Source organism: Rhincodon typus, chromosome 21, assembly GCF_021869965.1.
Source record: "Rhincodon typus isolate 14 chromosome 21, sRhiTyp1.1, whole genome shotgun sequence".
Classification (NCBI taxonomy): domain Eukaryota; kingdom Metazoa; phylum Chordata; class Chondrichthyes; order Orectolobiformes; family Rhincodontidae; genus Rhincodon; species Rhincodon typus.
In genome coordinates this window covers 35335174-35351617 of record NC_063352.1, presented here as the reverse complement: position 1 = coordinate 35351617, position 16444 = coordinate 35335174, and the positions used below count along the sequence as shown (strand labels likewise).

At 39.2% G+C, this 16444-nt stretch overlaps 1 protein-coding gene across 3 annotated transcripts in view; it reads left to right on the top strand.

Moving 5' to 3' along the window:
• The window catches only part of rab11fip3 (RAB11 family interacting protein 3 (class II)), a 101274-nt gene that overhangs the window by 31633 nt on the left and 53197 nt on the right, over window positions 1-16444 (top strand). The window lies entirely within an intron of this gene.

Genomic DNA, 16444 nt, shown 5'->3' with positions numbered 1-16444 from the left:
CCCCCCCCCCGCCCAGCCTGTCTATCAGCACTAAATACCAATTCTAACATGGTATTTTGTGAAATGTTTAATTCTTGTCAATGAATGTGCTATAAATAGTCTCAACTCTGTATCAGTGCCAGGTGCTTGAATTACAGTTGAAGACTCCATCCTTGGTGTGGAATAACTGGAATGTATTGAAGTGGCTGTAGAGATGGTCTGTAGCCAGTTAACAGCACCCCTTACAGTTTGGTCACTTCATATCAAACCTACAAAGTGAAGTTTCTGCTGTCTAGTTGAGTTTAAGACTTTGTCTGTGGGGCCTTAGTCTAGGTAAAGATGTAGCCACAGTCTTGGTGGCTGTTAACCATTATTTCAACCAAGGTGACTTTATATACAATATACTAAGGTCTAAGTGAGTGCTCCTTCACTGTAGTCTTCTAATTTGGGTCTATCATGATCATAATAATGAGAGCTTCCTTTGCATGTTGTGAGTTAAACCTTTTGTTCTGTATTGCTGTTCCTCACACCTGTGCACATGCATACACTTAACATTCTTTATCCAAAACTATAGTATATACATGTGAGGATAGATTCTGAAATGGTGCAGGACAGTAGCTTAAGGCCAATCAAAGCCTTTATCCTTTTTTTATTAAGGAGGCCTTAGTTTGTGCATATCTTTCACCTTTATGGAGTTTGATGTGAATAACCTCTACAACTCAAAAACTGATGCAAATTGGTCCGTTATCAGATGACAATGTTGGAAGTACTGTATGCTAAAAATATCTTTAGGCATGCAAGGAATTTGGAGTTGAGCCTGTCTAAGCATTGTACCTTAATTCAATGCAAGTAGTAATCCACTTCTGAGTGAGATTTGTTTGACTTGTTCAAATGTAAAAGGAATACAGGAGAAGATGAGAAGTGATTTTCTGCTCCTGTCTATCAGCATATATGACTATTCCAGATATGCCTGGCCACCATGTAGGAGTGTTGTGCCTTGGCCTGAAACTTGGTAATATTTAGGTATCACTGAATCTTCTGGAGGATTTTTAGACAGTGGGTTCCTGGGCCAACCAACCTCTCAGGAGGTTATTAGTGATGTTCAGTGTATTGTGGCAAGATAGAATTTTGTGGGTCTGCACATGCACGGATTTTTCATCTTCCTCCTCAATCTATCCCCATCTATTTGCATTTCTGACTGTTATAAGCAAATGTTTGATGAAGGAAGTACAAGCTCAATAGGATCTGAAATTTCTGATGTTCACTTTCTTGCATCTTCCCTGTAACCTTAGATTCCCTGACTGATTTATCTATCTCAGCCTTAAATACACCGCAAGAACTCTGCCCCCACAGTTCTGTGGCAAGGAGTTCCAAAGACACTCGGGCCTTAGAATCCCATAAACTTCTAATGCTGCCGCTTTTTTTGTGGCAGGTCTTTATGGCTTTCCTTTTTGTTTTTGTGGGTCTACTGTGATTTCACTCAATTTGCACAATGGCTTTAATGTAGGCTTTGAACTTCTCATTTGTGTGGTGCAAGCCTGCATTACTAGGACTTCTAAGCACCCTCTGATTCTTTTGGTCATTTTTTTTTGTGTCAAGATATCTGTATGATGAATTATGCCTTCTGTTTCTTCCACAAATGTTGAACATTGTCCTCTGGAATATTTCCAGTGTGAATGTAATCCCAAAGGGTATGTGGTTAAAACATTAATGTCCAAATGGTGGTAATGAGATTTGTTAACAAATTGTGGCTTTTCTTGGTGCTCCAAGATGCTGCCAGATGTGATTTTTTTTTTTTTTTTTTTGGTTTGGGTCTCCATCTTCTGTAGCCTTGTTTGATTTGAGTGCCAGTAATTCTGGAAACTGGCAAAATAACTCCTTGCAACAGCACTGTCTCCATTTTTACTTCTGGCTCTTTTTTTTTTAGGAGTCGCTATGGGACTTTTCTGCATGTAACAGGCAAATAGGTTTTGGTTCAGCTGAGTGCGATGTAATACACTTTTTTTTAAAATTTGTTTGTCCTTTTTAAACAATATGACTGAATTCATTGGCTTGGTCGTTTCCTTCAATTCGTCTCAATTTCGACGTCCTGTAAATTAATTTTAAATATAAACCTGCCTTTCTGCTTCAGTTGCATTCTTGGTTCTGGATTATGTAGTGTTTCAGTAATTTCTCTATCTTTTTTGTGTTTGAGCTTTGCTGTAAGCTGGCCTTTGATCTTGTTCATCTCTCGGAACCTTTTTTGTAATCTAATTGAAGGTTGCAGTGTTATCCGATTTGAATCGTTCGATCTCCCTGTGTGTACGGAGACTGTTCAGATGTCTGGTTTGAAATTGCTATGGTGCCCCTTGTTTGTTAGTATTCTACTATTAATTTTTTGTGAATTTCTCCAAAGCAGGTGTTTTTGGTTTTTGTTTTTGGTCCATGGATTTCTTGGATAGAGCTGCTCTTCTGAAAACATTGACTTTGCTCTGGACATGGTCGTTTGGGTGGTCCATTATTCACACCTATGGACCAACTTCTTATAGCAAGAAAACAGCAAGGAGCTGAATATAATTTAAATGGAGATTGCAGAAAGCTGCAGTATAGTGATTTTGGAGTGCTTTGCATAATTCACGAAAAGCTACCATCTAAGTTCAATAAGCATTAGAGAAGACAAATGGATGTTTTGCCTTTTTCTTCCATAGGGAATGGAGTATATATCTTTAAAGGCTATCTTGCTAAAACTGAACAAGGCACTAGTTAGACCACACCTATAATACTGTGAACAGTTTTTTTTTTGATCCCCTTTATCTAAGGGAAAATGTGTACTGACATTGGAGATTGCGAACCTTCTGTAGACTACTATTGACATGAGGATTTGGATCAGCCATGATCTCGGTGAATGCTTGTGTATCAGGTCTGCTCCGTTTGAAGCAAGTGATACCCATGTGCTAGTGGGGATGTTGCATTTGTTCCAGGAGGCTTTAATGGTATCCCTGTAGTGTTTCCTTTGCCCTCCTAGTCATTGCTAACCATTATAGAACTTGGAGTAGAGCACTTGTTTAGGAATCTTGTATCATGAATGCCTGACTCACAACCAGCTGCAATAGACAGGCCACATATGACCAATGCCTTGTTGAGACTGACCTGGGAGAGGATGCTCCTGTTGGTATGCCAATCCTTTCAGTGGATTTGCAGAATTTTGCAAAACCAGTGCTAGTGATAACTTCTGGAATTTGATGTCTGCTGCACATAATCCAGGTTCTGAAAACATGTTTGAGGACAGTAGCTGCTCTTCAGACAACGAGCTTGGTGCAGGGTTTGAGGTCTTAGACCTCGAACAATCCTGTTCCTCAGGTATTGATTGTTAGATTGCATTTATCTGGTATAAGTGCCTAAAGAGTAAGGCAGGAGCCTCCAGTTTGTTTATTGAGCAATAATAAGGTCATCTATGCTCCTGAAGCTTGCCGGAAGAGAACCTGTATTTATTGCATTGCATGATCAATAAAATGTGTTGATTTAGAAATGGCAACATACAATTCAACGGTATCCACCATTTCTGACAGAACTTTAACACTTGCTTCCTTGTGAGCAATTAGAAAAACATGACCCTTTGACTTTTCTACTTGGGCTGCTAACAGATACAAAATTTGGTATGTAAGGAATTGTATAGTCCACAGCTGCCCAAGACCAACTTCACGTGGTCTACAGTGAAGAGATCAGAAGAAGTGAGTTTGAGCTCCTTTTGCAGTTGCAACCCTGCAGAGATCTTATGATCCAAGATTATAGGATGATTGTTACATTTTACATGCTTTCTAAAATATCTATCAAGTGATCATTGATCAAAATTAGCCTTAAGCTCAACTAATACGGCCATACACGGCATGCCTAGGTTCTAACTCAATTGTTCTTTCACAGAAAAATCGCAAACAATCTTGAGGTTCAACATATAAAGCATCCTGCCTCTCAATCGGAATGAGTTTCCAGAGGATTTGTCCATTCAGTACAGAACAAATTTAACAATCACCAGCCCTTCTTTCAATATTAAAAGCTGGTAGGCTAAGATTAAAAGTGTGACAAAACATCCATGATTGCAAGCCTTTCCAGAGTTTTTAGGAGTATGTAAGAATGTAAATTAGAGGCCACAAACTTGGTGACACAATAAATTTTCCCTCCCAGGCAGGGGATACAGTTTCAAATTGGGAATACATCAGAACTTGCAGTATCCAAGAGGATGGAGTTGTTTTCAGTATTAACTTTTTTTTTTCTAATGTTTTGAGTCTGAAATCTCTTTTTCCATCACCAGTTGCAAAGGCAAGAAAGCCATTCCTGAACCACAGCCTGAACTTTATAAAATAGAGGGTTAACTCCTGTGAATGAAAATAAAAGCTGTCACTGTTGTGACAACAATGATTAGATCTGAGATGCCAGTGAAGAAGAACTAGCTTAGATCTCATGTATTATGTGTGTATGTACTTAGTTTGCTCTATTAAAAATAATTCCTAAGATCCAGGAGTTTAGCTACATATTGATCTTTTTAGAGCAAGACCTCCACACAGTCTAGAACTCCAACCTGCCAGAATAAAGTGGCTGCAATAATAGCCTGAAATAGCCTGAAGACCCATTCACACTGTTGATGATTTTTAATGTAGGAATTAAATATTATATCACAAAATTTGTCAATGAGACAAAGCTGGGTGGAAAGGTGAGCTGTGAGAAGAATGTTGATGTTGCAGTGTGATTTGGTTAGGCTGAGGAGGTGGGCAGATACAGCATAATGTGGATAAATGTGAGATTATCCACTTTGGTAGCCAAAACAGAAAGGCAGGTTATTATTTGACTGTAAATTGAGACATCCAGTGTGACCTGGATGTGACTGGTGCACCAGTCACTGAAAGTAAGCACACAGATTGTGTGTTGGCCTTCATAGTGGGAGGATTTGAGTATAGGAATGAGGATGTCTTGCTGAAATAATTATATGGGGAGTTGGTGAGGCTACACCTGGGATATTGTTTACGGTTTTGGTTTTCTTTTGAGGAAGGATATTCTTGGTATGGGGGAGTGCGATGAAGGTTTAACAAATTGATCCTTGGGGGTGGCAGGACTGAAAAATGAGGAGATATTGAGTCAGTCAGGATTGTATTTACTGGAATTCGGAAGAATGAATGGGGAAGGGACATGGGCACCTTAGAAACTTGTAAAATCCTAACAGGACTAGGGGCTATTTTCTCTGGAGTATTGGAGGCTGAGGGGGGACCTTTATAGAGGTTTATAAAATCATGAGCATAGATGGGGTAAATAGACAAGGTCTTTTCTCTGGGGTGGGGAAGTTACAAACCAAGAGCATAGGTTTAGGGTGAGAGGGGAATGACTTAAAAGGGACCTAAGGGGCAACTCTTTCATACAGAGGGTGGTGCATGTATGGAATGAGCTGCCAAAATAAGTAGTGAAGACTGGTACGATTACAACATTTTAGGTGTCCGGATGAGTATACGAATGGGAAGGGTTTAGAAGGATATGGGCCAAATGCAAATGGGACTAGATTTATCAATGGTATCTGGTCAGCATGGACAAGTTGGACTGGAGGGTCTGTTACCATGCTGTACATTTCTATAACTATGACTGGAAAGGTTAAATGCAGGAAAGATTTCCCTGCTAGTGGGGGAGTCTAGAACCAGGGGTCATAGTTTAAGGGTAATAGGTATGCCTTTTTAGGACATGGGAGAAATTCCTTCACCCAGAAAGGAGTGAACCTGTGGAATTCACAACCACAAATGGGTTGAGGCAAAAGCATTGTTTTCAAGGAGGAGCTAGATTCCACTCTTGTGGCCAAAGAGATCAAGGGATATGGGGAAGATTGGAATCCACTGCTTCATCAATGACCACTCCATCAAACGGTCACATGGAGGTAGTCACTGCTCAATCTTCAGCACCATTTGCAACTCCTCTAATACTGAAGCAGTTCATATCCAAATGCAGCAAGACGTGGATAGTATCCAGGCTTGGGCTGACAAGTAGCAAGTAACATTTGTGTCACTCAAATTCCAGTGACCATCTCCATGATAGGCAATCTAATCACCACCCTTTGATATTCAGTGGTGTTACCATGCTGAATCCTCCACTATCAACAGCCTTGACATTACCATTGACCAGAAATTCAACTGGACTTGCCACATAAACACAGTGGCTACCAGAGCAGGTCAGAGGCTAGGAAGACTACAGCAAGTAATTTGCCTCCTGACTCTCCAAAGCCTGTCCCTCATCTACAAGGCACAATTCAAGAGTGTGGTGGAGCACTCCCCACTTACCTGGATGCGTGCAGCTCCAGCAGCATACAAAGTTTAACACCGTCCAGGACAAAGCACCCATTTGATTTGGTACCACATCACCAGCGTCCACTCCCTCCATCACTGACACTCCGTGGCAGCAGTATGTAAAATCTACAAGGTGCATTGCAGAAATTCACCAAAGATCCTTAGCACCTTTCAAACCCACAACCTCTTCCACCTACAAGGACAAGCCCAGCCCATACTTGGGAACACCACCACCTGCAAATTCCCATCCAAGCTGCTCACCATCTTGACTTGGAAACATATCCCTGTTCCTTCACTGTCACCTGGGTCAAATTCCTGGAATTCCCTCCCTAATGGCATTGTGGGTCAACCTACAGTCATGAACTGCAGTGGCTTAAGAAGGTAGCTCGCTACCACCTTCTTAAGGCCTGAAAATAAATGCTGGCCAGCCAGTGATTCCCAAGAGTGAATTTGTTTTTAAAAAAAATTGGAGTATTGCGCTCAATCGGCTATGATAACGAATGGCAGAGCAGGCTCAAGGGGTCAGATGGCTTAGTCCTATATCTTCTATGTTTTCACAACCTACCCAGCAGCATAGTTTGTGCATCTGGTGAAACTTTGTGGCAAGTTCTCAACAAAAACTGTAAGCAGGAAAACCATCCCAGCAACAAGCAGGTGGAAACGTATCTATACACAAAGGATGGTAGATGTTTGGAATACTTTCTTCCACAAATGGCAGTGGATATTGGATCAGTTTTTCATTTACATTTCTCTCAGATTTATTGTTAAGCATAGATATTAAGGTATATGGACCCAAGATAGGTATGTGGAGCTGTGATCTTTTCATGTGTTACATAGAAGGAACAAGGAAACCTAGACCAAGATGCAGATATGATTGGACCCTGCCGCTTTGAGAACCATTTTGGAAAAAGTCAAGGACCTGCAACAGGCTGCTAACTGGAGAAAGATATTCTCCTCTATTAGAAAGGTCCCTGGGTTAGCAACAAAAAAACAAATATCCAGCCCATTCCTTGTATAGAACGGGCAGTATTGTGGATGATGTGCTTCCAAGGCAAAGAGTAAACCATTTACAATGTCCTACAAAGGATGTAATTGGCATGTTTAACTCTTTCTTTTGTATTCAGCACAACATTATCAAATGAGCAAAATTTCATTAGAGAAAGATGCCCAAGGAATGCATAAATTTCATTAATGCAATAATGGAATGCTAAAATAAATTCAGGGACAAAATGGTCAATGGTTTTTGATGAAACACTCATTTCCCACAGTCTAGGAAAGATCAAATGTTAATGCAGTGCAATTGGCTAGATGGGGTAAAGTTTAAGGAGAATAGTCTTTAAGAAAGCTTATCAAACAGCAGGAGTCAGAAAAGCACGAAGGAAGAGCATGAGGCACCATCTTGCCGTAAGTCACGAGCAAAAAAAGTCATTGGCTCAACAAGTCTGCTCTGCCATTTAGTGAAGTCATGGCTGAACGTTAATAATTCTTGACTCTATTTTCCTACTGAGATTCTTTTAATGTACATGGTATTCAAATTTGAGCAGAGAATGCCAACTTAGATGAAACATTCTCACATTTTGCTCTCCTCAAATATTCCACATATAATGCAGAATCAACCGCATTTCAAATTCTGCACCATGTTTTTCAGAAAGTCTTGGAATGTTTGTTTAATCACTTTCATGGAACAAATGGAAATCCAGTCCTTTGTGGCCAACGTGATTTGTTTATTCTTAAAAAAAAAAATTCAGTGTGAGCTTTGCATTATTGACCATCCTTAAATTGGTGAGCAACTGCAGTCCTTAATGCAGGGTGCACTCCGTTGTTAGGGCAGGAGTCCAAAATTTTGGTATGGCAACAACGAAGGAATCAAAATGATGGGGCACCTACAGGTGGCATACCCATTACAGAAGTCTGTATCACCAGAAGTGGGAATGGTCATTGGCACTAGTGCCTGACAGCAATTCAGCAGAATACTTTTTAAAGTCTTGCTGTAAGTGTTTATGCATAGCCTAGTAAACACTCAATGCAAACGAAGAGGGTTAGAGTACTAACAACATTTCACAGGGATATGAATAACCAGAAGATCTGATTATAGTATTTACCAAAATAGAAGTTTGTACAATTGCACTTCAGCCGTATCCTATCAAGGGGAGGTAAAGAAAAGCTAGCGAATTGGGGACGGTGGCAAAAAAAATGGACAATAATACAGAACAATGTCAATTTTGGCTGTTTAGTATAAATAGAGGCAAGACAAATTGCAGTCTTCAAATTTTACACTTAAAGCTCACTACAAAATAACCTAGTCATTGGATATTTTCCTCCTCCTTCCCCTGTTCTATTTTTCCCCCTTCCCCCGTCCACTTGTTTTGTGACTGGAATGAAGATTTGATAGCTCTTGACCCACAGGTTGAGAATACTACCCTTGCGTGAGTTTTTGATTTATTTTGTTCAGTTCTGCATTACTTTTATCCAGGTGCTGATTTATGTGAAAAGAGAAGGCAATGAAATACCAAAGTGTTGAAATGAAAAGCTATTACTGTACCAAAGTTATGTTATGCGGTTTAAAAGTAATTTTCTTTTTCTGTTGTGGATGTAGTAGTAAAGAAACTAATCTGTTTTTAAAATCCAAAGTAGTGTGTACTGTGGGAGGCTGATTACATAGTTACCAGTCAGGCTGTTGCATGTCTTAATAGTTTGGGCTTTATGCTGCATTGTAAGTCTAGCTGCCTAAATAAATTCCAGTCTATTGTGCCTGTGGGACTACTGAAATTTTGTGGGAGAGTTCGGGGCAAGAAGTGACAGCATTAAGTCTTTTCAACTTGCATGTAATGGGATTAGTCTAAAAGTTCTATTGTGTTTCCCTGGAAAGTGTCTTGCACAAATTTTAACAAAGTTGCTCAAAATGCAGGGGCACCTGAATATCAAAATAGAAGTTATGGTAAATGAAAACTGAAAAGGCAAAATTTATGAATAAAATCATTCATTAGAGTTTTACTGTTTTTGAATTCCATCTCCTGTATTCCATCTTCACATCCTATAGTTTGTAATTCCCAATATCTGTGTTTATTACTTCATTAAAACCATCCTCACACTACATTGCACAGATGTTAGAAAGTGTTGAGTGAAGCTACATGCTGCCAATAAAGGACAAGTGTAGCCTCAATATGCAGGTTTCTAGAGGGCTTGGAGGTGGAGTACGCCTGAGGATTGGAGAAGCAGTCGTCGCAACATCTCAGAATGGTGCAACATAAATCTCCTACAGGCATGTATGAGAAGAATGAATTCAGAGTGTGGCTGTTAAACCATTCCCCCCACCCTGCCAAGCTTTCTCCACAATTCAGTCATATCATAACTGAACTGGCACATTTCCCCATCCTATTTCCATAATCTTTCTATACCTTTTAATATTCAAAAGATATATTGGTTTCCTTTCGTTCTTTTTACCGAGATGTGGGCATTGCTAGTGAGGCCAGCATTTATTTCCTATCCTGAATTGCCCTCCCAAGTGGTAAACTGCATCCTTGAGCCACTACAATTCATCTTGCCTGAAAATACACTCCGAATGCTGTTAGGAAACAAGTAGTTACGGGTAGCTGTCATTCTTTGTTCTGCGGGGATAAATTTTCTGACTATGCTTTGGTTTCAGCGTTCCTTCTTTCATCCTCACGTAATACCTCTATTACATGATGCAGAACATTGTCTTCTGTATGTGTTGAATATTTTGATGTTCTCTTTGGTATTTGTGCTATCTTACCTAAAGATTGAATACTCATTAACAACATCTTAGATTTAATTTTTTGATAACTTATTTGGAAAGTCATTTGATCTGCAACTGATGTTTTTTAAGAAAAATTGAAAATAATTGACATTCATTAGCTCTCTGGCTTTGCTCCACTAATTTCAAGTTTCTTTCCTGCATACTTGTGTCTTAAAATGGCTGCTAACAAAAATGTTAATGTACTGGTTTCCAAAGATCCAACTGTGCAATAAGAGAACCAATACAAATTTAATTTGGCAATACCAAGCCAATGAATGATTTTAATTTGTAAATGCCTCCCATTTGTGGATTATTTTTCTCCCTCAAGCTTAATGCACATTCATGTATGATTATCTGCACTTTAATGAGGCAAACTGGATGGACCAAAGGAATGAGAATTGTAGTTCATTGTGCCCATATTAAACTGAGGCATGTTCTTTGTGACTTTTTTCTTCGTGTCTAAATTTCTGTTGTCAGGGAGTTCTGATGCTTCATTTTGTAAATGCCATTTTAGGACATTGAGTCAGATGTTGGGATCACGAATGTGTACTGACCTAACTTAATGTTGAATAATTAAACCTTTAGATAGGCTATGATGGGAGTTTCCAAATTAAAATGTGACAACCAAAAATGATTCCATTTTGAGTGTCTTCTTATTTAAAGTATTAAATCTTAAGGAGCATTGTTTGTATCCAAAGAAGCATTACTCCTTTTGGTTTCGATTCTTCCCCCTTCTCCCAAAAGGGGGCTTTCAAAGGCAAATTGACCCATTTGTTTTGAATCCTCGTTCAAAGATTTTGGTACAGTAATGTAATGGTAGAATAGTTCTAAGCCAGGATTGTATGTCTAACTGAAAGACCAGCTTGCAAGTGGTGTTCTCGTGCATCTGCTGCCCTAGTGTTGCAAGTGGTGGTGGGTCATGGGTTTGGAAGACACTGTCAAAGGAAACCTTGCAAGTTGATGCAATGTGTCTTGTGGAGAGTATGGACTGCTGCCACTGTGCAATGTGATTATTTAAATTCCAGATTATGTAGGCCTGCTTTAGTGTATCTTTTGTATGACTGCACTCCTCCCAGGAATCACTCTTAAAAAATGTTGTATATTATCTCAGCTGCTATGTTGGATTTGTCTCAACTGTCAAGAAGTGAGCAGAGGTTTGAGCAAATGTTTGGATGTGGGCAGGCCTGAAGTCTCCTGTGAGAAAGGCTGTGATATCCTGTGATTTAAAAAAAATTTCCATTGAGCTTGTAGTTACAGAACATTAACCAGACATTGGAAAGCCTCAATGAAGAGCTATATAATTGTAATAACCTTGAATTAGAGCAATATGATATGAGGTATGCAGGCTAACCTAGCTGCTTAACGTGATTTCCCTTCCATACTTCACTTGCATTAACCCTGACCTCTGATCTTTCCACTGCTGGCACATACTACATGAAACCACTGATTTTTGTGTGTGTCTATTGATATATAGTACAGAAAAGTCTTCTACATAATCGGTACTCTATCTGTGCTCCTGGGGTGGATAGAATAAAAAAAAGTGATCTTGTGTTGTCCTGGATATCAAATTAAATTGCGAGGGTCCTGTACCTAGGAAGGATACCATGGGGTAAAGATTATGGAAGTATTTAAAAGAATCATTTTTCTAACCTGTAGGATTGGGTCCCACGTTGACCAAGCTGCTACAAAACAAACATTTTGGCGTACAATACTAGGAAGAACTTGTAGTGTATCTCATCTTCGTGTACATGATGTACTTGTCAGTCACATTTAGAAGTGCTTTATAAAAGCCAGGAATATATCTCCTAGTTATTAGTATGACTTTGTGGTGAAGTGCCCTGTTCTGAAATCTACCTGTTAGAAACTTAAATTATGTTTTGCATTACAGTACCAGGTTTGGTTCCTACGTGCTAGTACAATGTTGCATATGCCTGAGTTTTCTCCTTGCTAATTTTTTTTTTCCCCGGACTAAGCTTCTAATATTTCTCCGGCTGAATTTGAACACCGTGCGGGTGGGGAGGGTGAGGTGAAAAGGCATAGCCACGATGAATTGCAGCTGCCATAAGCAGACCAATTTCTCTTCTTCTTATCTGAATCTTAATTTTGAGCATTGCTGTAAGCAGGAATACTTTGCGCACACCCTTCCCTCTAGCAGCCACAGGATGTCAACACTCAAACCTAGTCATTTGTTTCCACACAAAGGGAGTGAGGGCGGTTAGAAAGACTTTTTTGGTGATTTCTAAGCCAAGAGATGTAATAGCTGGGAGATGGATCAATTTTGGAACTTAGGAAGAAGTCACAAGCGGTTTTCAGCAGTCTGTTTTAAATCCTTCATGGCTGAATTATTTTCCAGATCTTGTTTTTGTTCCAGTTCAGTAGTTTCCTTGGACAGTTTTCTCCTAATCTCCTGACTGATTCTCTCTACTACTTTTGTCAATTGTGCCTGTACCAGTTCTTTTGCTTAAGGAAATCAAATATTTTCATTCTTTCTCCTCTTAATGGCCCTGTGCATAAAATCTACAATGTGCATTTTATTGTCTGCACTTGTCTTGGTCAGTTATTTTATTTTGATGGCATAAACTGCATAACCATTCAATGGGATGCCCAATAAAGGAGGTCTGTGGAGGATTGGAGCATGTCATTGGGCTCTGCCAGTGGTTTATGGCAGGATGAGTGGGGGTGGGGGGAATAAAGCAGAAGGTAAGTAGAGCGCAATGCAGTTACACTGGCTACAGGTATGGGGGTAAGTACGGACAGCATGGGAGGTATGGAATTGGTGATGGCACTGGAGGAGGGGCAATGTGGGATGAACAGAATGGATAGCATGGGAAAAATATGAAATGGGATGGTGATCTAAAATACTTTCAATAAAGATAATTTCACCAAAGATGTTTTGAGAGCCTAGCTTTCTCTTTAAAGGTTGTAATGGTGCCTGCCTCAACCACTCATGGTGGCAAGGTATTCAGTGCTCCAGGGACTGTCTCTTATAGAGAAGTTTCTTTCTCTTAGTATTAACTGATCTCTTTTTTTTTAAAATGACTTGATTTGTCTCTATCAAGACCACTGGTTTTCATAATTCAAGATGTCTATTAGTTCCTTAACATTGTGTTTTGATGATTTTTGTATTTGCCTCAATTATATTTCCTACCCCTAGCATCATAAAAGCATATCAAATGTAAACCTAAATGGGATATTCTGGGCTCTTTAAACTTGATGATGTGCCTTTCATACAGATCAAGGCTGACCTTTTGGCCTCAACTCCTCTTTTTATTTTCTGTCTATTCCTCATAAGATTTAACTCCCCTGTGTAGTCAGATTTTTGAACTATATTCAAAGCCGTTATTCAGTAGCTTACTTCCACAGTTCTCTGGAGTAGAGAATTCCCTTGGATGAAGTTCTTCTTTCTCTTCATTCTTTAAATGGGTGACCTGTTAGTCTGAAATTCTGTCCCTGAGTTCTGGAAACCTGCCCAACCAAGAGAAATATCTGTCAGCATCCACCCTGATAAGGCCCCTTAGTTTTCTATTTGTCTTGATATTGATATTGTCTTGATGTTTTTGTCTTGATTATTACAGGGGGCCAGCAACTTCCAAAGCCTCCCTAATGAACAAGATCCCATACAGGGGTATAGTAACAATTTTTAAGATTTAACATACGAATGTTTCCTCCTGCTTAAATGGCAATTTATGCAGAACCTGCATTGTGTTCTAACTTGTGTTCAAATTGACTTGCAATCAGACTCGAGATTGGAACCTGTTCACAACCTGAGGACTGCCTTGTATTATGAATCTTTGTTTCAGCCAAGACGCTTCTACTCTTCTAAAGCTTGCCCGACTCTTCCTCATAAGACAGCCTGCCCATTCAGTCTCGTAAACCTCTGAACCACTTCCAGTGCATTTACATAATTTTTAAAAATGTGACCAGTGCTATGCGCGTTACACCAGATGTGGTCTCACCAATGCCTTGTATAACTGAAGCAAGCGTTCGGACTTTGTTTTCAATTCCTATTGAAATATATGATTATGTTAGCTGTCCTAGTTAGTCATTTTACCTACATTCTTGACTTTCACGAATTGTATACATGATCTCTATAGCTACCTGCAACTCTGGCCTCTGAAATTTCTCACCAACTAGATAACTGGCATTTGTTTTGTGCTGAAATGGAGACTTTATGCATCTATAATCCATTTACCAGATCCTAAAACCCATTTGTTAAACTTCTCAAATCCCTGGTAGTCTCCATGTATTCTCATCACAATTTAATTTGTTATCTTTGACAGCAAATTTTAGCAACCGTACATTTGGTCCCTTTACAACTTATATAAATGACTTGGATAAACAGTTGAGGTCCCAGTGCTGATCTCTGTGGCATACCACCCATTGCATCTTGCCAACTGGAAAATGACCCATTTAGATGCCTACTGTTTCTTAACTAGCCAAATGTCTATCCTTGCTACTTGGTTATTCCCAGCACCATAAGCATTTACTTTGCAAATTTTTTGATTATCCGAAGATGTGTAGTTAAGTGAATTAGCCATGCTAAATTGCCGTATATAGTCCAGGGATGTGCAGGCTAGATGGATTAGCCATGGTAAATGCCGAGTTGCACAGAATAGGGTGGGAGTTGTGTCTGGGTGGATGCTCTTCGGGGGTCATTGTAGACTTGATGGGCCAAATGGCCCCTTTTTCTGTGCTAAGGATTCTATGATTCTAAAACCTTATCAAATGCCTTCTGGAAATACTACTATAGTACATTGGTTCTGCTTTTATCACTTCATTCTTAAAGAACTCCAGAAATGGTTTTGTGAAAGGGAAATCACAGTACCTGATTGTATTAGTAGAACCCTTGGATAAGTTCAAAGTACTGTCTTTTAATAATATTGAAGCTTGTGTTACAAAGTTGGGTAGGGTGATTGTGAAGCGGAAGGCAGGAAGCTAAAATGTGTAGTTCCTTTAAGAGACTTTACTTGTCTGTATTTAGAAATAAAAACAAAAAAAAAATTCTGTCTGTGAACAGCAGCTGAAGTTGCCAGTACAGAGAGCCTCAAAGTAAAACAAGTGTATCAAAAAAAGCCTTGCAGGTGGCAGGCAAAACAGCAGTCTTGTTTTGATGTTGTGACAATGAGTTTGAATTTGGCCAATTAACTTAAACGAAGCACCAAATACAGCCAATTAAATTTAAATCTGGTTTCAGGTTGCCAGCGCCATCAATTATATAAAAATTTGATTGTCATTTACGGGTATGCAAGACGAGGGTATTTGGAAAATCTGGCAGAGCCAACTGCCATCTGAAAGAGAGCCATCTGCCACCTGTCAGAGTTAGCGCCATTCAGCTCTCAGAGAAAGCCCATCTAATTAATCAAAGGTACCATGGAATTATAGCTGAAAGTCCTCATTGAAGAAATTAGAGAGAAAACATCCCTGACAGCAGAACTAACGAAGAAGGGCATTTATGAAGAGAACGGAGACAACAGAATATTCCAGAGGACAACTTGGAGAGATTAAGTTATAATTTATTGCTTCTTGTTAATTGGGTTTATATTAGTGGGACTTGTCTTTTTTGAACAGCATCCCAGTAAAATTTAGACCAGTTAGAGCATAGTTAGTCTAAAGGGGAATTGTATGTTTATTTATAATTTTTGTTAATTTATTCATCGGGTTAAATAAATAAATTGTTTCTTGTTATTTGTAAAGTGGAAATCAGGGATTTTGTTTCTTTTAACCACTCTTAATAGATTACGAGGAGAAAGATGTGCTTCTCTGGGTATTTTGGGAGGTGATTATTACGAGGGAACCCCTAATCCCATCATAACAGATTGGGACTTGTTTTTTAGTTTAATTATCAGAGGGGTTCGGCTATTCCCCGTCATAACACTTATAACATCTCTGACATATGTTAAGCTAACTTGCCTGTAATTTTCTGCATTCCCTATCCCTTCTTAAAATAAAGGAGTTGTTTGACTTCCAATCTAGTACAACTTCCCTTAAATCTAAGGAATTTTGGAATGCTAATGCCAAATGTTAATTTGGTCACTTCGTGGTCACTTCGTTGCAGATCCTAGAATGAAATGCATCAGGACCTAGAAATTTATTAGCCTGCAGCTCCAATAATTTGCTGTTAGCTGTGGAGCTCATAAGTTAGCAACAGATTTTTTGTTTGCAAAATAACTGACAAACTTAGCACAATCATAATCCTAAGCAGTCCTTCCACAGACTGTTAAGTCTATAGTTGATGCATTTGTTACATGTGCATGAAGGTGGAAGATTTAAGCCAGGCAGTTTGACCTTTCTTTAACTGCATCTTTTCACCATCTTATTTAATGATTGACCGTTTTATTACGGTTGTATACCCTGTTTTTTTTCCCCTTTTTATAGTAGATCCTAAGTGAATGCAGTCTGGAGCTAGAAATTT